The 22719-nt window shown below is 43.0% G+C and overlaps 1 protein-coding gene across 1 annotated transcript in view; it reads left to right on the plus strand.

Annotated features, from left to right (window-relative positions):
* Positions 1-1468: 1468 nt before the first annotated feature.
* LYST (lysosomal trafficking regulator) overlaps positions 1469-22719 on the plus strand; it is a 122266-nt gene continuing 101015 nt past the window's right edge. Inside the window, exon 1 of the mRNA XM_019549833.1 lies at positions 1469-1513. The gene's annotated coding sequence lies outside the window, so the exon portion shown is untranslated. The remainder of the gene's footprint in view (positions 1514-22719) is intronic.

A 22719-nucleotide genomic window follows, 5' to 3' on the forward strand; every position in this document is an offset into this window, starting at 1 on the left:
AGAGGTAGCAAATTACTTGCCATCAGTAGTGCAATCAAGTATAGACCTCAACTTGGGTATAAAACCCAGTAGGACAGTCAGGTATAGAACCCACATTCTCAATTTCTGTTGTAAACACTACAGATATCTGCTCTCTGGAGGTAATTAATTCCAGTTCCAGCCAGGTTCATGTGTTTGTCTTCTAAACAACACTTTAAAAGCTGTGGTGCTGCTTTGTTTGCTAAGACATTCAGTTTCTTGTGATGCTTTTCCCTTGTCCTGGAGCAGCCTTTTCTTCCCCTTCCTTTGCAGCATGGTCTTTCCAGTCCAGTCATGGGTGCTACATGCAGGTTTCAGTGCACTGAGATGAAAACAGCATTACAAGATAATAATTGTCAAGTATCAATCCTGTTTTCCACCTGTCCCCAAAAAGGAAGCAAATAATATATTTCATAGAGAGGTTGGACTGGAAGGGACCTCCAGAAGGCATCTAGTCCAACCTCCTGCCTCAGGCAGGTTCACCCCTATCCAAACCATCCTATGTATAATGATTTGGCACCCTGCTATCATCTAAACTCTACAGAAGGCCAGGGTGGATACCAAGAGTCAAACTCCAGTGGGGCTGTTCTGTGTGGCACATGCATCCTTAATTTGTGATCTGTACCAGGGCTCCTGTGTAGCCCACATGATTCAGTTGTCTCATGTGTGCTGTGCCACTGCTGGAAACCAGAGCTCCTAGCTCATCCGTCCAGCTGAGGTAGGCCATCATCAGCCCGAGTTGGCTGCCTCTACAGCAGGGCTGTAAGCAACCTCCGGTTTGACACAACGGTGCGGACCTCAGAGGCAGCAGGTTGGGTATTGCTTCAGGAAGCAAAGCACTTCCGGCAGCTGCCCTGGCCCGAGAGGTTAATTTGAAGGGTCACTGCCCTTGGAAAGACTTTTATCCAGGGCACGCAGCTTGCGTGTGCTTAGCAGCTGAGGCACCCGCCTCCTCACAGCAGCCCAAACTCTCCAAGTGCCAGGGAAGGGCTGCCGTGGACTCTGCCCTGGCAGGGCGGGGCTGCTATGGCCAAAAGGCGTCCCTTGCAGCTGTGTGTGCCAGGCTGCTCAAGACGCCTCTTGGCCATGGCAGCCCTGCCCCTGCCTCTGCCCGCGGGGACTTGCAGTGTGACAGGCAGCCCTGCCCTGAGCGCGCGCACCCGTTGCCAAGGCAACGCCGCCCTTCCTGGGCTGGGGGCGGAGGGGGGCCGAGACACTGGCTGGCTGACTGAAGGAACGGAGGGGGCGAGGCCTACGAAGCCCCGCCCCTTCAGAAATCCCTCCTCCTCCCCAGGGCAACAGGCAAGCGCCCATTGGCGCGCGGAGTTGTCGTGGCTGCTGATGTCAGCGGCTGGGCGCCGGGCACCGGCCTGCGCGGGGGGCGGGCTCCGCGTTTCCCGGGTGACCGGGGCTCGGAGGGGCGCGGGTGGCGGGCCGGCGCCAGGCGCTGTCAGAGGGAGGCGGAGCGGAGCGGCGGGACCCGCGGCGGCGCCGGGTGAGGGCCCAGCACTGCGGGGGTGGTGTGCGTGTGTCCATCAGCTTGGGGCGCGGGGCAGGGGGACTGGAGCTTCTCTGTGGCAGAAGCAGAAGGAGCCGGAGGGTGTCAGGTCTGTGTGGTGCCCAGGTAGAGGATGTAGGCAGACAAGGGTCTTTGGGTTAATTGTGATATCTTTTATGTAATAGACCAACCGAAATCATTGGAAACACTTCTTTGCAAGGTTTCCGGCACAAACGGCCTTCGTCAGGCTTAGCGAATGTCTGCAGGTGTTTTGTGGCTCGTGCAGAGTTTAGGGCATGGTTGGTGCTGCTTCAGGCAGGGGTCTGGCTGGCTTTTGGGTAGCGTAAGAGTGCTGTGGTAGAGCAGGACAAGAAGCAATGGGCTCCAGTTGCAGCAAAGGAAGTTTAGGCTGTAATTAGGACAACTTTCTTTCTGGGAGGGTGGGGGAGCACTGCAATGGGTTACCTAGAGAGGTGGTGGAATCTGCATCTTTGGAGGCTTTTAAGTCTCGGCTGGACAAAGCCTGGCTGGGATGAGATGGTTGGGGATTGTCCTGTTTGGAGCAGGGGGTTGGACTAGGTGACCCCCCTGAAGTCCCTTGCAACCCTCATTTTTTAGCCTTTTTCCCACGAACCCCTGAAGTGGCAAATAGACCAACCTTAATTTCCTGTGATTCTATGAATGGTTCAGAATTTACTGAGGGGCAAGTTCCCCTTTGTTACCTGTGGCAGGTGTGGGTGTGAGGCCTGTGTTGTCGGGGTTGATGGTAGGCTTGTGTAGAGTTTAGATGATGGATTGTATAAGATGGTTTGGATAGGCCTGATCCTACCTGAGGCAGAGGTTGGACTTGATGCCTCTGGAAGTCCCATCCCTTCAAGCCCAATGACTTTTTAGGTTGATGTCTTTTATCAAACCAACTGTATAGTTGAGGTGGAATTAGGTAAGCTTTTGAATGAAAGACATTCTTTGTGAGGGCTGATCAGAACAAGCCAAACACAGCATTATTTATTTATTTATTTAAGGAATCAGGAAAAAAGTTTTAAAGAGCAATTTGGAGAAGGGTAGCATGGTTTTATGTATGTGTATGAGGAATTTCTCTCAAGGGTGAATATACCTTTGTGTTTTCCTCAAGGACTTTTTCTGGAAATTGAAGTGGCTAATGAGCTTCATGAATTGATGCTGCAAGGTGATGACTTCTCCATAGCAATTGAGAGAGAATGATAGGAGGGGGTGTAAGATGAGTGGCCTTCAAAGTGAAAGGAAGCAATGGGAAGAATCCAGAAGAAGGGCAGGTAAGGTCAAGAGTGATGATGAGCTAAGATAGTGATCTTTGCAACAGCATACTGAATGGATTTCAGCTGAACCAGATTGGGGTCAGAGAGAAGGTTATCTGTAGTAATCAAGATGTGGTGATGAGAGCTTGGTCAAGAAATTTAGCTGTGCAGATTCCAGAGGCTGTTTCTTAAATCCTTGGTAGGAATAATCTGGATGAGACCTTGAGAGAAATCATAACTGAAATTGACACCTGGGTGCTAGGTTTCAGTGTCCAACATAATGGCAGAGTAGTCCACAGTCCTCAAGAAAATAGGTAGTGACAGGTTTGGTGTGATGGTAAGAGCTTGGTTTTAGCCCTGTTGAGCTCAAGTTGATGGTAGAAATAGTGAGACAGACAGGTAAAGATTTTAGTTTTGACAGAAGTAGACGAACCTTTACTTGAGAGGCACCTCTAAATCATTGGCATAGAAGTGGTGTTTGAACACGCATTCACAGAGGACATTATCCAGAGATAAAGTAGAGTGTAGACATAAGATTTTCATGCAGAATGTGAACACAAATCTAATGAGGATTTTAATTCAGATTCATTTACTCTTCAACTGCAAGTGTCATAAATAGCGCAAGGGAAAATGTGTTGCTTTTACTTGTCCCAGCTTAGTGAATATTTCTTCTGAGTATCACTTTGGAAGTTGGCATCTTTTGTGATAGTGTAACTCCTTCTCCTCCCATTTTCCTTTTTGTGTAAAATCTTGGATGTAGATCTTTGCATATCCAATACAAATGTCTACTGAGGCTGTAATAACAAAACTGATGTTAAAACCTATTAAACCTCAGGAGTTGTATCCTGATTCATATAAGTCTAAGGAACAATCTTTTATTTAAAATCTGGAAAGGTTTGCTGTTGAAAGAAATTGTAGTCAGTGTGTGGATTTTCAGTTTGAAGTATTTCGGTTTAACAAATCGTCTTAAATTAACAATACTGCTTTTTATCTTCTCTCTCTCTCTCTTCCGTCTTCTCAGTAATCTATACATTTAACACAGGGCATGTTAAGAATTCAATGATAGATATGTCAACTGTGGAAATGAAAAACTAAAAATCAACCAATGATTTTATTTTTAGTGTCAATTCTTTTCCTAAGAATTCAGTATACTATTTAAATACACACCGTTCCACATTTGTACTGTTGTTATAAATCTATGTTTGCTCTAGAATAATGTAAGTAAATATGAAATGCAAACAAAGATATGTTAGCGTAGTATGTTTGAGTATCATGTTTCAACAAGCAGTGAAATAGTTGCATCAGTAGTTCTCTGTGCAGTGTTTTGGATGTCTTGTGTTCTAATCATTTTGTTGTTGTCAAATAAGGTGACATGGCATGTAGTGAAATTTTAGAGTGCAAAAGTAAATGCCTGCTTTCTGAAGCTGCTAAGATGTTTATGTGATCTATTGGGGATAGTTTTTTTGGTCTTTGGGAATAAAGACTGTTCACTTGACAGACCTTCGTACCACACCTTTACTTCAAATCTTTTCCTGGTTAAAGAAAACTGGTAATTCTAGGTGCTGTGCTAATGGAGGGAAGGTCTTCTGGGTTTTTTTAGGGGTTTTCTTTGTTTGAAATATTTTTATAGCACTTGCTTAAGAAGGTATCACTTGATATTGACAACTTGGTTAACTGTTGTCCTCTCTTGCAGTTTTTCTGGTTAATATTATTGGGGGAGTGAGGGGGTGGGATAAAGACTCTCCCCCACAACTGGAAGCCTTGAGTTTCCTGGGCTTCTGTCAGCCTTTCTGACCAGTGGATGGTACAGTGTGACAGTTGCTTAGACAGTCTAGTGGTGGATAAGGATTGGAAGATCTTCAGATAAGATCAGGTATTTGGAGTGACTTTCACCATTGAGAGACCTGTCTGGTACTTCTGATCAAAGATGTTGTTGAATTGCTGCTGGATGTTGAGTGCTGTTCTGCCATTGCTCAGTGTAATCTTAGGATAGTGCTGGGCAATTTCTGTTTTACCTCAAAAGAGCTGCTAAATAGAGCTCTCCAAGGTGCCACGTTGACTTCTGTGTCAGGACATGAGAAATGTTAGCCATTGAGCATAAGATCTAGTGCCTTTTAATATGTTAAGGGCACTCAATTTTACTTTTCCCCTGAGTTGTATAGTGCAGCTCCTTTTCAAATCTCTGGTTGAGACTGGGGCATGAAAAGAGCATGCTGGCAGAGATTCCACTTGATTAAAATAATCCTGTTGACGGGGCTTACAGCCAAAAGATTTTGCAGGACACATCATCTTGCTGAGAGCATTTTTCAGGCATTTGGTACTGTGGTTTATGAGCTGAGAATTTGACTAGATTTGTGTTTATATTTGGCTCAGGTTTAGTATGAACTATGATAGGAGATTTTTTGTGTGTCAGTCTAGGAGGATGCAGGCATGGTTCTTGCTTCTGCTGATTTGTGCTTGGTCCACTGCATTGTGCTGTACTTGAGAATAAATGTTAAATTGAAGAAAAGGGGTTTGGTGCCCAAAATGAATAGGGAATGTATTTCCTCATGTGCCCTCATGATGTGTTCTGTGGTCTGCAGTGGCATTCAGTGGCTTTTCTGTGTAGAGTTTAGCTTGCTGCTAATGACCTACAAAACACCAAAGCCATGTCTGCTTTCTGGCAGTGGGCATAGGCTCTGCAACAAGGCTGTATAGTTGTGTCCCATATGCTCAGAGCCTTACCTCCTTGTCAGACTGCCTCTAGTTCTTTACCATGGTAATAAGATCGGCAAAGGCCCTGAAGCTCATGCTTCCTTGGTATATAATGGAAAGCTGCTGACAAACAAATATTAGAGAGCTTTAGAATTTTCTTCTTTCTTTGGTCCAAAGTAGCTTGATTTTTATGAACTTTGCAACATGCTCTGCAAATAACTTTCACCATTGAATTTTTCCCACCCCTACCACCTTCTTTTGGTTTAAGTAGATTACTGGCAAATACAGTAGAGACTTAGCTTTTGGCTGTATCTTTCTCCCCTTCCATTTCTTGGTCCAGGAGTGTATCTCATTTGAGCTTGGTCACTTCACATTGCAACAAAATATGGACCAGTTTGTGTTGTGCGGAGCCATCGAGGGGATGCTTTGTAAGGTAGCAAGTGGATAGCCAGTCCTAAATGTATAACCCCATGGAGGGCATTGCAGGGAAGGGAGTTCTGTTTCTGGTGATATTAGTAATTTTATTACTGACAAGTGTTTTATGCTCAACCCCTGGAAGGGCCACACACTGTCGCACTTTCACCTTTTATATTATTTTTAATATTTTTATATGGAAGGTTTAAAAATTCAAAAGTCTCTATCTCTCAATTAAGTGTCTAGATCCAGAATAGGATTTTATTTAGATGGGTTGGTTTGTTGGTTTGTTTTTAAGTTCAAAAGTACTTTGTTTCCAAGGGACTTGTTGTCACAGCTAGAATGAGCATGCTAGGAAAATATAGGATGGGTAACCAGCTAAGAACAAGGGTTGGGGTTTTTGGCAGCCCGCGCTAAGTAAAGTTTAGTTAGCCCATCTTTGAGTAGGGACATAGAATCAATGAGTTGGAAGGGACCTAGACAGATCTTCTAGTCTGACCCCCTGCCATGGGCAGGAAGGAGCACTGGGGGTGGCAGGGGTCATAAGACCCCAGCCGGGTGCCTATCCAGTCTCCTCTTGATCTCCAGGGAAGGTGAGAACACCACCTCTCTGGGAAGCCTATTCCAGGCTCTGGCCACCCTTACCGTGAAATAGATCTTCCTAATATCTAACCTAAACCTATCCTCCCTCAGCTTGTGGCCATTGTTTCTGGTGACTCCAAGGGGGACCCTGGTGAACAGACTTTTCCCGAGTCCCTGCTGGTGGCCCTTGATAAAGTTGTAGACAGCCACAAGATCCCCCCGCAGTCTCCTCTTGCGGAGACTGAAGAGATTCAGGTCCCTCAGCCTCTCCTCATGGGGCTGGCCATGGAGGCCCTGAACCATACGAGTGGCCCTCCCCTGGACCCTCTCCAGGTTCTCCACGACCTTCTTGAAGTGCGGCACCCAGAACTGGACGCAGTACTCCAGCTGTGGCCTGACCAGCACCGCATAGAGTGGGAGCAAGACATATCTGTCTTAAAACAATTTCTAAATAATTAAAAGGAAATATGGAAGCATAAACATTACATTATGTCTTCTCTACCTCAGAGACTACTGGATAACACATTTCCTCTTTTTTTAAATTTGCATTTAATTTGGTGCATGTCTACTATGTTACTTTTGTCTAGAAGGGAATAAATCTTAACATAATTTTGTTGACATCTGACTTATGTTTCAGGGTGGCAATAAGGGGATGAATGTGTTCTGGTTCTTAATAAGATTCAGGGTGGGGAGCAATCTTGACTTCTGCAGCAGCAGTGACAACAACAAAAGTTGGGCACTTGCCAATAGGCAGGTGATCCAAACAAAATAGAATTCAGTGCCCAGGCTCCTCTCTCTCTCACATTGGCAGCCACCACCTCTCTCTTCCCCCACTGGAGGGGAGTCCCATGGTGCACTTAAGTCACAAGCACCTGGTCCTCTACGCAAAAAGTTTGAGCTCCACTACCTTATGGCATACCACACGTAAAAGCAGAAGAGGCTTGGATATTGCCAACGTCCTGCCACTGCAGTGGCAAGGAATCAATGAATATATACCCAAAATTTCCAGGAAAAGGACTTTGATTGTTTTGGGGGTTTTTTGCCTCTTCTATATGATAGAATAACATTGCATCTTGTAAGGGGAAAAATTTCTTCCTGGCCCCAAATTTGGTGATTTGATAGGACCCTGATTAGAAGAGCAAGACCCTCTAGCCTGGAATAGCTGGGTTTCTGGTAGGAAAAATAATTATTTCAAAACATTGTACCTATATTAATTACTTACCATATTTTTCCCAAATGCAAAATGACCCTGGCTTTAAGACAACTCCCCAATCATTAGATTCTATACATGGAAAATTTATAAACTTAAATCTCAGAATTGGAGGATTATCTTAAATTAATCTCTACCATGACTGTAGCAGGGAGGGAGAACAATGGTAGGGGGGCAGGCAGTAGGGTAGGTGTTATGGGGACCAGTGGGAGACAAGCAGTAGGGGTGCACATGGAAGCAAGTAGGTGGTAAGGGGTGCAGGCAGGTTGACCCCTCCCTACTTGCCTCCCTTGTGCCTGGAGTTGGCAGTGCTTTATACAGGGTCAGGCTGGGGCTGTGCTTCAGGCCCCAGGCTGGAGTAAGGACAGAGCCTGCCATTGTTGGAATAAGGGTCAGGGGAGAGGGACAGGGGCAGAGGCTGCAGATTGGGATGGAGATGGGGGGGGTGGGGTGCTGAGGCTGCAGGAAGGAGAGGCAGGGAGTGCAGAGGCAGCAGTGGAGAAGGGGTAGGCTACAACATCTGTGGGGTGGGGGGTTTTTTTAGTTTTTATGGGGGGAGGGGTTTCCCATGTTAAATGTGGGAGCTGAGACCTCATCTTTGAATTGAGTAAATACAGTTATAACTTGCGTACTAAAAATCCCTAACACAATATTTTGTTTCAGTGAAGCTAGAATACAGATCATGGGGTAAAAAAGTTGCACATAGTTTTATTAACTAGGAAAAATGCCTGGATATCAATAAAAAAAAAATCAAATTGAAGCACAAAGGAGAAATAGCACTTCTTAATTGTTATTTTTGTAACTGGACTTCCAGTTACAAAAAACTTCTGAAAAGTAGCATGTGAAATAAAAGCAAATGTTACCAGACAATCTAACCAAAAAACTAGATCTGAGACAGAATAGATATCCTGCTAATGCTCCAGGTAAGGGTTTTTCTGCATGGATGGGACTAGTCAGAGACAATACAGGTTGTTATAACATGACTTTTCAGTGAATATTGATGTGGTCAGGGTCTTCTGTTTTAGCACAGAACAAATTAAGATGAAATTGAATGCTTATCTGAGGGTGTGGCAAAATTAGTTTGTCTTTTGGTCCTCTCCAGTTTAACAAGTCACTGATCTATGTGAGATCAAGACCCAAACACTTTCACATCCTCTTCCAAGCGTATGCTTCTGTGCATTAGGATAAAAGTCTTCAATCTTTTTCAGTTGTGTAAGGTACTTTACTTTTTTTCTGTTCTAATTTGGGCCCATGTGGGAAATAACAAGAACTTACGCCTTCCCATTTCTAAACCTTTTCTACCACAAGTATCTCTTTGTCGCTCAGTTTTCTTTTTAAAGGTACCTCTTTTTTTGTCAGCCACTTGTGTATATATCCTGTTTAGAAAACACTTGTTCTGACCAAACTTGCACACCCCTTTTCTCTGGAACATTTGCCAGTAGTTGCAAGCTTTTGTACCAACTGTCCCCCACTGAAGTTGTCCTCTGATACTTTTAAAGTCATATCTTGCCATTTGCCCTCATTGGCTATGTTCACATAAGTGGAAGACGAGGTAGATTTTCATATTACTAACATGAATCACTATACCTGTGAGTTAACGCAGTCATCCTGTCACTGTGATATCCTGTGGCTAGAAGTTAAGCAAAGAAATACTCGGATCTCTGTGAGCGCTCCGGTTTTAATGTGGTACTAAAGGTAATTTTCTTCTCATTTTGCATTTGTTAAGAGGTTCTGGTTCTCCTTCTATGGCCTGGAATAAAATAGTTAATCTTCATATTAACTGAGCTATACATATTGTTGTTTGACCTCTAAATCTTATTTAGTACATCATTAAGACTGCTCAGTAGTAATTACCACTTTCATGATCAATAGGTCTGAGAACACATGCTTTCCTCTTCTCTGAACAGGACAGAAGGCTTCTTGTTATGGTTGGCCACTAAGTTAACTATTCTGAAGCAGCATAGCAACTAATTGAAGTGATATCATTATAGCATTCCCTTAAATTATATTTTTGCAGTAGTATTTATAATAGTTATGTTTGTGTCCAAGTAGCTGGGCATTTCAAAGAAGACATAAAAAGCTAAGGACTGTACCCAGTAGAGTTTACAATCTAGCTTTCAAATGTCACATGACTGAAGGGGAAGACATTAGAAAGTGAACACACCAGTTGCCACTGGTGTGACTGAGCTTTCAGCGTGGCTGATCATCTAACACAAGGAAGCATGAGCATGTATCGCAACAGTACAGTCATGTGGGTTTATTCACATTATGTGCACATGATGTTCTTGTAAACTATCTGAAACAATGTTTTATTCAGTCTCTGTGTTTGTTTGAGTTGCAGGTCAGTTAAAGAACAGTATGTCTTTGAATCATAGTTGCATTTACCTGTTTGAGCATTTTGAGGAAACTTTGTAAATGGTTGTTTTTCATGGGAAGAACATATGAAAATCTATTTTGTAGTTCAGAATAAGATGGATTCTGTCTTTCAAAATTTGTTAACTAGACATTCTGGAGAAAGTTTTATGTCCATTTGGTTAAGCACAGATGTAGAAGTATGCAGAGAAACTACATTTAGAAAATTAGAAGTGTTATGCACAAGTTACTATTTGTCCTCTTTACAAGTATAGATACTGCATAGTCCAAGGAGCAGACAGTTTGTGAAAAGATAACCTTTTACACAAACTTCCTATAATGTGTGATGAGATTTTAAAAAAAAAAAAATGTTTTCTTCTGATGCCTTCCATTTTCGAGAGAGAAGATAGAGAAACTTCAGATCTGTTGTGCTATAAGGCGTATGACTTGAATTTTTGTATAGCGCATAGCAGCATCTCTAGATACAACTCAGGTCTGTCAAAGAGGATTGTAGCCGTGCTAAAGGAACCTTTTCCATATTCTGTTGGAGCCACGTTGTTGCAGCCTTAAGCTTCCTGTCAGTGAACATTCCCCGAAACTGAAGGTCTGAGCCTATTTTTTCAAATCCAAGGCACTATTCAGCTGTTGGCAGGTATGAATTATAACTTCTTAAAAACTATATCATTGACTGATTAACTTGTAATCATAAGATGAGGCATCAAATTGGATGGAGATGCATAGTTTTCGTCGGATTGCTGATTGCCACGGACTAATCCATTTTGAAAAATATCAAAAGGCTCTTACCCCTAGCTTGAATCTCTACATATAGCAAAAGAGTAGTACAAAGGAGGAACACTTTTTGGCTTTTATTTTTTAAAGGCCAATGAAGCTGCCTCAATCTCCACTCAGACATTATAACAAGTATACCTTGTAAGCGTGTGGCGGGCCAGTAGGGGGCACTCCTGCATTAAGCCACCCACCTCGCTGCGCCTAACCAGCTTCCAGGCTCTGGGTGCCTCGTGTCTGGCTAACCACCTTCCTGGAGCGAACTTGCTAGCCTGGGGGTAACATAAGCTTCCACCACCCTGAGAAGGGACTCTCTCGGCCCTGTGTCCTCAGGGAAACACAGGCCTAATAGTCCTATGGGTACTCAACCCAGTACAGGCATTTGGGGCACTTTCCCCAGTCGGGGGCCAAAAAGGAAAGTCTCCCTTAGTCTGCAGACCTAAGGGGCCTCTTAGGCATAATTTAGACCCACCCCTCAATAACTCTCCTACACCGGTCACAAAGGAGAACTTTATTAATTACAGGGGTAGGGTGAAAATAGGGTACAAGACAGAGCAATATCATAGAAATCCCATAGAGCAAAACAGTCTGGCTGAGGTAGCCTTTTGATCATGCATCTGAGTTGCTGCCAGCTATGGATCTAACCAGATCTCAAGTAGCTTACTCACAAGCATCATCCAGAGGCTGTTGGAGATTCCCTCTGGAGGCAGGCCATTCCTAGCTCATGAGTTACGGGGGAGAGAGCCAGTTTCAGAAGGTCAAGCTCCTCCCTAAGTCTGAGTCCCCCGCATGGCTGCTGCCCCATCCTCCTGGGCAGTCTTAACTTATATAGCCCCTGTGACCTCATTCACCTGGTCCAATGGAGGCCAGCACCTGTTGGCTGTCGGCCAACCAATTTGAAATACAAAACTAGTTGCCGGGCAGACTCTAGCCCACCAGGTAAAAGCCCCTCACCCAGGTAGCTGATACCAGTCACATAGGCAGAGGGAGCAGGTTTCCCCCCCTCCCTCAGGAATGTGTCCATCTTAGGTTACCTAAAGAGATGGGGTAAAGGTGTGCCTCCTCTGCTGGGCCCATCCTAATCAAATTGTCCCTGAGCAGAGATTTTGGGGAGAAACAAAGGTGGCTTCCTGCCACAAGCTGCACCTTTAGAAGTGACAGTATTCTTGCTGTGGTTTAGCTTTGCTGAATGTGAAGTAGTATCATTTTGTAATGGTGAAATTTCCAGTCTGGGGTTCCTGGGTGTGCTAAACCAGTTCTTTTCCTCATACAGCATTCAAGAAAACTAGGTTTTACCAGCCAGCGATGACTCATTTTCATGTGCATTCATATTTTTCCTCTTTAATCGTTACTGCTTTTATTTTGAAATTTGAGTCCAGGTATAGTTGCACAGTACTGTACCAGATTATTTTTCATAATGTTAATTTAAATGATCTTGGATGCCTGTTGCAACTGCAGTATCCTTCTGCTCTGACTGTATGCGCATCCACTGTATGGTATTTGGTTGTTTTCCTGTTTGTTACAAGGACTGATCTACACAGAACTTTGGATCTAAGTTGAAAAGTTTTTCTTTTTATGCTTTAAGAACTGCTGGTTGATTTGTGAATGTTTGTACTATAGAAAACTGTATGACATCTTTGAACTTGAGAGTAACTTGTATGTTTATTAAAACTACAAAAAGTGGGAGCTATTCATAGACATACGTTTGCCTGGGCTGTCTAGACTGACCTATAAATTCAGTTCCTGTTGTGCTCATTCTGCTGTCTCTTCAGAGCTGGATTTGTAATCAGTCTGGTGCAATAAGACGCCTGGACAGTTGGTTTGTTTTTTTGTTTGTTTGTTTTTTTTGGGGGGGGGGTTGTTTTGTGTTTTAGTACAATGATTCTCCTTAAGAAAACAGCTGGTCACTCTTAATGAAATTAAGTACATAATGAGCTGTAGGAAACTAATTTTCATGCACTGTATAAGCCTGACCACAGGGCTGCTTGCTTATTTTAGGCAGCTTATTAACACACAGTTTTGTCAGGCCAGAGTCTTTTATCTAGTTCTGGTATCTTTCACACCAAACAAAGTATGGTAAACTTGTGTTGTTTGCTATAGTTCACTCTTTCCAAGTTAAAATTTTATACCATATCTTACTAACAGTTGTTTTGCAGCAAGCACTGAAGTTTAAATTTGATTATTGTATTAGAATGAACCCTTTTGGCAATAGACTTCTGTAACATGATATAGTATGATTTGTCAGAGAGAGTTTTGTTTCTGTTTTTTGTCTGCTGTTTCAAAGAGGGGCAGCTTTAGTTCTCTTTAATTTATGGTGGCTCTACATGGATGGTATCTAGAAGTCCTGTCTGAGATTCGCATTCCATCTTTTTAGGCCCTATACTTAGACTGTTGATTCTGAACTATATTAAGTAAGATGGACATATTCATATGTTTTATAGATAAAGAACAAAGCACAAAGCAAGCAACTTGTCCAGTTTGATTTTTAGATATCGGTGCCCGAGCCAAGATTTTTACAGAGGTCATGAGTCCTAGTCCTTGCCTATAAAATTATTCTTGCTTTCTAACAAGCAATCTAAATAATTTTAAAATATCTGTTGCTAGCATGAAAAAAATTTACAAATGGCTAGGCAGTTGAATTTGATTTTTTTTTTTTTAATTATTATTCTTTTGAAGTAACTATTACGCCTGCCTAAATGTTACTTAACTATTTTGGACTTTCATGATCGTAGTAGTTCAGTGAAACTTTTACCTCGATATGTGCAGATTTTAAGCACTTGCACATCTACACTTGTTCTTATGCATGTACTGAAAAAAATCTTATATAATTGGAGGGGTGAGTCTTTTTAAGAAGGATCCATGTGCTGTACAAAATAGCACACATCCCTGTGTGCATTTCAGTACTAATATGCATCTTGAATTGCAGAATAAATGTTTTGGTGTATGGGACGTAAAATGCTTGTTGTGTGAGTTCCTGTGTCAGCAGAGCGCAGTGTATTCTAGTCTATGTAGGTCTTCATGTTATCATCGGTTTACTCTGGTTAGGAGGGGTTTTGTTTTTTAGCATAGGTTTTTCCCCAAAGTCAAAATATGGCTATACAGTATCAACACGGATGGTACCAGACCTTCAGACGATACAGTACTTTTACAACTCAGTGCTTGCTTAGATTTATTCTTGTCTCTCTCAGTCCTTAGAGAGCAAAGGTAGATGGAGTTTTTAATGCATCTCAGGATTGTTGTAGTCCAGATTCTGATGACAGGCCTTTTCCTTGAGCTCCTTTCAAGGATGTTGTGGGGTGTCATACAGTGTAAGCACTGTTAGTTGTACAAATATGATTCACAAGGTGAATACAGAGATTTCAAAGAGGAATCCTTAACACCAAAGACTGCTTATAGTTGTGAAAAAAAAAACGCCAGCGCCCTGGCTTGCCCAACATCTGTATAGATCGTGCACTTCAGCAGGGCTTTTTGGTGCTTTTATCTAAGAGCTGATTGAATCTATTAGATACCTATATCAATTTAATTCTGTGTTAGATAAAAGCCCTGTTGAAACACCCAATCTGCACAGATGCTGGGTGAGCTGGGTCAGACAGAGGCATTTCCTCTTCTGGTAAAGCACTGTTTTCGTTTTTGTGGGGTTTTTTCACGTCTGTAAGCTGCCAACACCATTTTTGACTTGTTGTCTTCTGAGTACTTTGCAACAGAAGAATTACTCTATTGTATCTCTTTAGTCAAAAAACAATAGAAAACTTAGAGCTGCCATTTTCCCAGCAGTGCCTTGAGTCTTTCAAGAGGTGCCTCTACTTTAATGCAGTGGTTCTCAATTTCTTTAATCTGTAATAAGGAGGACATCTTTGGCCTGAAGTCTTTCTGTGTAAATCATCACATTATAAACTTGCCCTAAAATTAGCTAAGAACTTGATGTCTTTTGTTGCTTTTAATATTGATTTAATTTGTTCATTTTACTCTGGTTCTGTATTTTATCAATTACTAGATATTTTAAAATGCTGTTTTTGTTTATTAATTTTAATATTTAGGATATTGAAGCAAACGTAGCTGTTTTTCTTTCCTGCAGATTTCACTGCAGTTTGCAGTTAGTTTAGGTTAGGCGCAACACTGCTCAGGAACACATGGAGTATTAGCACTTCAAGTTGCTCTCTTGTTTTTCAGGATCTAAGGTTTTATTTAAAGAATCTCTAGGTTTTATAGATATAATCTCTAGATATTTGAGATTAACTGGCATGGTGATGTCTGAAAACAATTAGTTTCATAAGAACTGGGCCCTACACCATATATTTCAGTAGGTGTTGAGTCTTGATGCCCAATTATATAATAATTGCACTTTATTGAAGTATTATGATCTTCCCTCTCCCTTTTACATGAGAGATGTTAAGAGTGGCAGCTCACTAAACCTGCAGTAAGTGGGCTTGAGAGAATACAAGGATTTTACTGCTAGTTAAGAAGCTGACCGGGCCCCTGCATGCTTTTGGATTTTGGTGCTTTTGGTGCTGAGCCTTGTGAACTGAGAGCATGATTATATTTTACTCAGGTGCTCAATCTACAGGTGTCTAGTGAAGTATTTTGATCTTTGTCAGTAACATTACGCGTGTTTGTGAGTAACACAAGACACCATAAAATGATGGAAGTGTCAGTTTAAACTCTGGTATTTTTATTTAAAATACCTTGCGTTATAGAACCATTATTTATTGCAACTTAAGCAAAGCCCAATCAAGTTATTAATGTTGGTTATTTAGAAGGTGCATGTGTGGATAACAGTGGGGTAAGCACCTGGGCACAGAAATCTTTTTGATAGAATAAGTCAACATTGAAAAACTAAAAGCTCCTTTTCAAAAGTGAGTTGCATTGTCCATGTCTCCCTGCAAAGTGACATTATGGTCTGTAGCCTAATTGGTTGTCCCTTGTTCCTAGCATCTAGTTTGGGCCCTATTCTCCAGGCTTCACCTTCATTTTCCTAGTGCCGTCTTCTCAATTGCAGGTGTTTTGACAATTACTAAATATTTCTGTTTCACTGGACGCTTATGTGTAAGAGTTCTTTCCTGCTCCAGGGTCTCCTACCAGGACCCATCTACTCCCTGTAGCTCTGTCTCCCTTTTTAATCTAGGGATTTTATGCCAGAGTCCCCCTGTTCCTGGCAGTTCCTTATCGCCAGATGAGAATTCTTGACTTCTATAATCCTCTGGCCCTAGATGACAAGTTTCAGTTCCAAAATAATGGATCTTTTCTAGTTGAGCTGAGTCTGGTTACCTTCAAAGACCATTCTGAATAAAGGTGGCTTCACTTGGTTTTGTACCAAGAATATGAAGAGCTAAAAAATATCTGAGTTAAACATGATTGCTATTCTCATGCCTTTAAACATTATACGATTACACTATCAAATCTAATTTCACTACTTTTTGGAAGATGTGACATCTAAAGGTACAAAAAATTGGTTTATCAAAACATAGAAAAATTATCATCGCTGGAGAGGTATTTCATTACTAGTATAAATCTTTGCACAACCCTCTTGTCCAACACAATCCATCTTGTCCATGTTTCCTTTATGTGCTATGGAAGTTTTGAGTGATGGAAGACTAAGTTCTGACATTAGTGAAGTATGTGCTGTAAAAATGTAATGCAAGAATGGGTGCAGCAGGTTTTTCTTAACTGCATCAGCTGGACAGCAAAAACTAGATAAAGGAGAATGGCTGCAAGCAGTAGAACAAGATATGGTGTACAGATAGCTTTCATGTTCCATATATGAGTACAGTTGTTGCCTCTTGCAAAAACTTTCTGCTTCTTAAAGCATGTAAAAAGTTAAATTCTCTTCCTAGTTTCAGAGTCATCATTTTGTAACTTCTTCATCCAAATGACATAAACTTCTTTGAAATTTATTTAAAAAAAAAAAGTTTTGAGCTCTTACGAAGTGATAGGAGATGGGAGGGAAAACCTATTAGGTAAAGGGAATTGACTTGGCTGTGCAACTTTAAATTAGATTCCCCACCCCCAGGCTGTTCATTTGAAGGAAGCAAACAGAGGTTTTCAAAGGTGAAGATTTTATCTCTTGGGTATATTCAGAAGCCAGATTTTTTAAATGTAAAACCCCCAAATGCCAACAGTTTAACAAATGACCCTCCCCCCAAAAAACCTATACTTTCCAAAACCTTTAATTGACCTAATGCCTTAATAATACATGCCATTGGGGCATGAGGAGCTATAATTCCAGTATGCTCCATTCTCTGCTTTTGTGACTTTATTTAATAACATGTAGGTGCTTCCTGCCTAAAATAATAACCATGCTATGTGGTAAACAGACTCTAAAACCAAATTTTGACATGTAAAACAAATGCTTTATGGAGCATTAATTTCCATGTCATCTGTGTATCTTAAACATTATGGTGCCTTACAAAACTCTTTTAAACAAAGCAAAATATGCTGTGATACAGGTCATATTTTTTCTTAATCATAGGACCATATTTACTTAAATGCAAGATGAGATGTCCTCATCACCCCTTTCAGTGTGAGGGGAAGGGGAAGCCCCATATGGCAGGGGTTCCCAACCTTTTTATGTTGCACACCAAAAGTGGCCATGGACCCCAGCAGTGACTGGCATACTGCAGGCAGGCAGCCAACCCTTTTTTTATCGTCGGTATGAAAAAGGGTTGGTTGCCCATCCACAGTATGCCAGTCACTTCCAGTCTGGCAGGCACCCCTTCTTGGCCCAGTACCCTTGCCTCATGGAATTGACTACAAAACAGGGAACAAGCGCTGGTTCCAGCTCTGGTCCTGACCCAGGCCTGGGGTCAAAGCTGCAACTGCTACTTGATCCCTGCTGCCTACGCCACATGTGGGGTCCCATCCCCCTCCTGCCACTGCTTCTGCTCTGCACCACCTCTTGCTCACCATCTACCTCTGCACTCCTCCTGATATTACCTCTTACCTTCACTTGGGCCTCTAGTCCCTGACTAGCCCAGAAGCAGCAGTGGCCATGATAGCAGCCCCAGCGTTGGCTCTGGCTCCAGCCCAGTCCTGCGGTTGGAACTGCCACTGCTCCCAGCTGGGTGTAGTCTGGCACCAGAATGTGCTCTGTGTCCTGGGCTGGAGCTGGAGCTGGCACCATGTTGGAGGTTACATGGCAGTGAAGGTGGAGTGTAGGCAGCAGGGTGGGGAAAAAAGCAGGAAGCAGTCAGTGTGGGGGGCAGGGACAAGTGGAGGAGCAGGTGGAAGAGGGGTAGGTGCAAGGAGCACAAGCACTGGGGGAGGTGCAGTGGTAGGACGAACAAGTTGGTGGGGGGGCGGGGTCAGCAAGGGTAGGGGTCAGGCTGCCTATTCCCCTGGGCTGCTTGCTTTCCTGAATGCAACTGCTTTGCCTGCTGCAGCATGGTGGGGACCAGGCAATTTAAGACAGCCCTCCAATAATTAGAGTCTCTATATGGAAAATGATAACATTTCTAAATTTTCTGTGTATAATATCTAATTATTGGGTGGTCATCTTAAATTCAAAGTTGTCTGGGATTCAGGTAAATACGGTAGTTTGCTTTCCTCAGTTTAAGAGGAAGTTTCATATCTGTGAAGGAGATAATATCATTGTGCCACAATCTGCAACAGGAAGAAAGAGACAAGCGATCTACAACATGAAGTATATTTGGGTTAGCAAATTTTAATCTTATATGATGTATGCTAACACTACAGTGTCACTGGGGTAAACTACTGGGATAAACTGGTAACTATTTGTCTTAAATACTTTGATTCTCTCTTTCAAGGGTTTTTTTGTGATACGCAGTTGGTCCAATAAAAGATAGTTGCAAGAGAAGTCTGACAAGTTTTTGAATAAACTGTTCTCTCATATATTGCCTGGACTGTCATGGCTACAGCACCACTCCAACCTAAACTGCCAAGCTAAGAAAAAAAGAGGAAAGAGTTTTTACAGAAGACTACTTGGCTATTATTTCTCTGTTCTCGCTGTTGTTTAAGATGGGGTTTTCCCTTGCAGCTTAGTTTTTATTTTAAATTTTATATTGTAATGTATGTGAGTTTAATGTGTTCCAGGAAAAAGGTAAAACTAGTGAGGAGGAAGTAAGCACTTGTCTAAATACATCTAACAGCATAGAAACTTGTAAACGTGAGGAACACCTAAGGAAAAAATGTGAAGACTAAATAAACACTGTAGAATGGATCCTCCCTAAAAATCTGCCTCCGTATAAATTTGTGAGGAAGTAAGACTTGCACAGGATTATGCAGTTTGAATTGGCAGTGTCAAAGTATAGTGACAGATGGCTTTGTACCAATAGCTTTGCATTGCTATGACTACAGTGCTAGAGGCTGCAAAGAACTTTATAATGCATATCATCTGTGTTTTAAGGAATTGACAACATTTGACAATGCGATGAAATACAGGAAACTTGAAGATTTGAAGTTTTCAAGGAAGGGTTTGTGCATTTTGTTGCTTTCTGTGACAGACCACTACTACACTATAAATAAAACCCAAGTTGCCCATCCTGTTCAGTTGGCATGAAAGAATGGTTGTGAATTTTCAGTCTTTTTTTAAGACCAAATCCTGATTCCAGAGAGGAGTACTTAGTTTAAGACCTTTGGAACTGCCTGTTTTTTTTCTCTTTCTCCTTCTTTTTTTTTTTTTTTCTCCTTCTTTTACTCCAGAATATTTTTGTTTAAGGGAGATACAAAATTGGTTAAATGTTTTGACTTAGTTGACATTCTTTAAAATTTGTAACTAGTGGTATGTGGTGCTACACTATAACCCAACAAACGATGCTCATAATGTTCAAGACTTGCATTGTTCATTGTTCCTGTGTGATGTTCCTCAAAGTGAGTTACTATTTCAAGTACTAATAGGGGTTGCAAAGGGAGTTGCCCAAGCATAGCAGGCATGGGGCATAGCGGAAGTATGTTGAGTGTGAAGCCTTTGTGGAAATATTTTAGCACAACTGGAAGTTTGATTTATTTTTTTTATTTTTAAGTAGATTTGGGATCTGGGGCCATTATCATGTTTGTACTTTTCCCATTAGTCAATACCACGGTTATCTTTATTTTCTCGTGTCTCATTCAAATTCACCACTGGGTGCAGTGAGGGAGCTCATTGATTAAGGCTACAATAGTGTTCAAAGTCTGAGTGCAACCAGCCAGGGTGCAGTGATGACCTGCAACAAGAAGACTTGACAGGATTGCCAGATGCGAGGGACATCTGGGAGTGCAGAGCTTGTGCTTCAGCAGGGTCCTTGGGCTCTTTTTGCAAGTTTTTTCTTACAACTGTCTTAGTTGCTCTGTGAGCAAGTTTGATCCCTTTCCCCAGCCATGTTTGTGCTGTCTTCACAGAGAAAAGGCTGTATTTTTATACTTCTACTTTATGCTTGTCTATGAATTAGTATGCTTTTAAGCAAGGCAGTGATTTGATTTTGAATGTCCTCTCTTAAATTCTTGAATTCCTTTTCTGGATTTGGGCCCCTTAGACATAGAATTATAGGGCAGGGCAGGTGGGACCCTCACTGTTGCAAGGCCAGCTAGTTCAGCTCCCTGTTCCAGGCAGGGTTATCACCATCTCAACCATGCCAAGCAACATTTTTCTAACTTTTTCGCTCAAGTTTCCAACCTATGGAACAGACATACTGTGTTCTAATGCTTAACCATCCATATAACTAGAAAGTTGTTTTTTGGTTTTTTTTAAATATCCAACTTAAATCTTCCTTGTCACATTTTAACTCTATTAGTATGGGTCCATATCATCTCATGACTTGCGTATGACACTAGCTGATACATCTTGGTAAACAGTGCTTGTTTGTTTTATTTCACAGCTGTTCAGCTTGTGATCAGGTCGAGGTCTTTTTCTGCAATACTACAGTCCAGCCAATTGTTTTTCCATTTCATGTAGAATTTTGTATTGGCATTATTGAATTTCTTTTTGTCATACCATTTTTATCAATTTATCAAGGCCTTTTTGAATCCTAATCTCATCCTCTAAAACAGGGGCAGGCAATTATTTTGGCTGGAGGGCTGCTTACAGAGTTTTGGTGAACTGTTGAGGGCTGCAAGGGTACCCTCACCCCCTGGTTGCCATTTTGTGACTGGAAGTCCCGCCTCCTACACTCTGACCTTTGCCAACCAACAACCATGGCCACATGGTTCCCTGGTACAAGTCTTCCCCTTTGCCCCCTGAAAGTACTTCTTTCAGCAATGAGTTTTGCCATCTCGGAACCAGAAAAATACCAAATTATATTCTAAAAATTGAACATCTACAACATTAGTTTGATTTCAAAAAATATTTTTATCTTGATTTACATGCGTTTCTGTAGTATACATAGAGGCGATTGCACAATAGCTTAAAATAAAGTCTTACTCTGTATATTGTGGGGCATGGGGATGGGTATACACGTTTGTGTGGGTATGTGAGGTCTGAGGGAGGATAGGTGTAGGGTGAGGGAGCGTGTGTGTGTGCATGTGGATATGTGGGGTGTTGGGTGGGTATTGGGTTTGTGGTGAGCTGTGTGTGGTGGGGAGGGTAGCGGAGGTATGGGGGTCTGTATGTATGGCAGTGCAGGGTGGGATGTGGGTGCATATGTATGGTGTGGTGTTTGTGTGGGACTCGCCCTACAACCTTTCCCTCTCCGCGCGTGTGTATGCACACGCGCTCTCCTTCCCTCATTGTTCTTTCAGTCTCTCTCCCCTTCCCTTTATTGCACAGATGCATGCACTTTTTCCCACCCTCATCCCCCCAGCTCCTGGCCCCAGGGTACCAGCATGGGCCCTGTGCTCCCACATTCTGGCAGTGCAGCTGGGAGTCATGTGGTGCTAGAGCAGGGTTGGAAAGCAAGGAAGTGGCAGTGAGCAGGCGTGCAGTGACAGCTGGGTGGGAGTGCGGGGCCAGCACCAGCAGGGCCTAGAGCGGGGCAGCAGGAGTGTAGGGCCCAGGCTGGCAGGGGCTCTGGAGCTGGGCTAGCTCCTCTCTCTCCATGCTGACGCAGCCTGGCCCAGCTCCAGAGCCCCTGCCAGCCTGGGCCCTATGCTCCTGCCACCCTGCCCTGGACCCCTACTGGCATAGGTCCCAGGACACCAGTACAGGCCCTGTACTCCTGCTCAACTGTTGCTGCACACGCCTGCTCACTGCCACTCTTTTGCCTTTCAACACTTTCCCCACTTTCCTGCCTGCTGCCACCATGATCCAGCACCACATGGTTCTTGGCTGCATGGTTACAACAGCAGGACTCAACAGGAGCCAGCCCAGCCCAGGCCCAAGCACTGGGGCAATTGCCCACAGTCCTCCCCTGCCTCCCCCCAACTGTTATCTAAGTTTCCCTCTTGGGCAGAGGGAGATGGAACAGCTCCAGGTTTCCCAGGCCAGAAGTCTCTGGCTTCTAGTTGGGGGAAGGGGAGCAGGAATGGGCAGGCCTTGCTGCTGGGTCCTGTCACTGGCTTCCCCTGGGTCCTACTACCTGTGGCTCCTGTCATTGTTGACAGGCAGGCAGGAGCAGATAAACATGAATCTTCTAAACTTTTTTAGGGGCCCCATGGGCCAGATAAAATGTCCTGGTGGGCCAGAGTTTGCCTGCCACTGCTTTAAAATATCCAATAAACTCCCAGACAGGTTTTTCTTATGAGTAGGGACTTACCCAAATCAACAAGGCAGGCTGCCAAATTTATGGGCTTATTGTGGCGGGCCCCATTCACTATCCCTCTGGAGGGGGGAGGGGGCAGGAGCTCAATGGCTCCACCCTTCTGCGGATTGGCTGAGAAGGCTGTCCATCATGCAGACCCACCCCTTGGTGCTGGATTGGTGGAGAGGGGCAGGGCTGCACAACAGGCAGCTCTCAGTGGCAAGGGGCAGGGGTGGCAGCCATCTTGGCTGCTTCACTTTGTGCCAGCGTCTTCCCTTTCTGCCTGCC

Source organism: Crocodylus porosus, unplaced genomic scaffold, assembly GCF_001723895.1.
Source record: "Crocodylus porosus isolate Cpor-Errol unplaced genomic scaffold, CroPor_comp1, whole genome shotgun sequence".
Classification (NCBI taxonomy): domain Eukaryota; kingdom Metazoa; phylum Chordata; order Crocodylia; family Crocodylidae; genus Crocodylus; species Crocodylus porosus.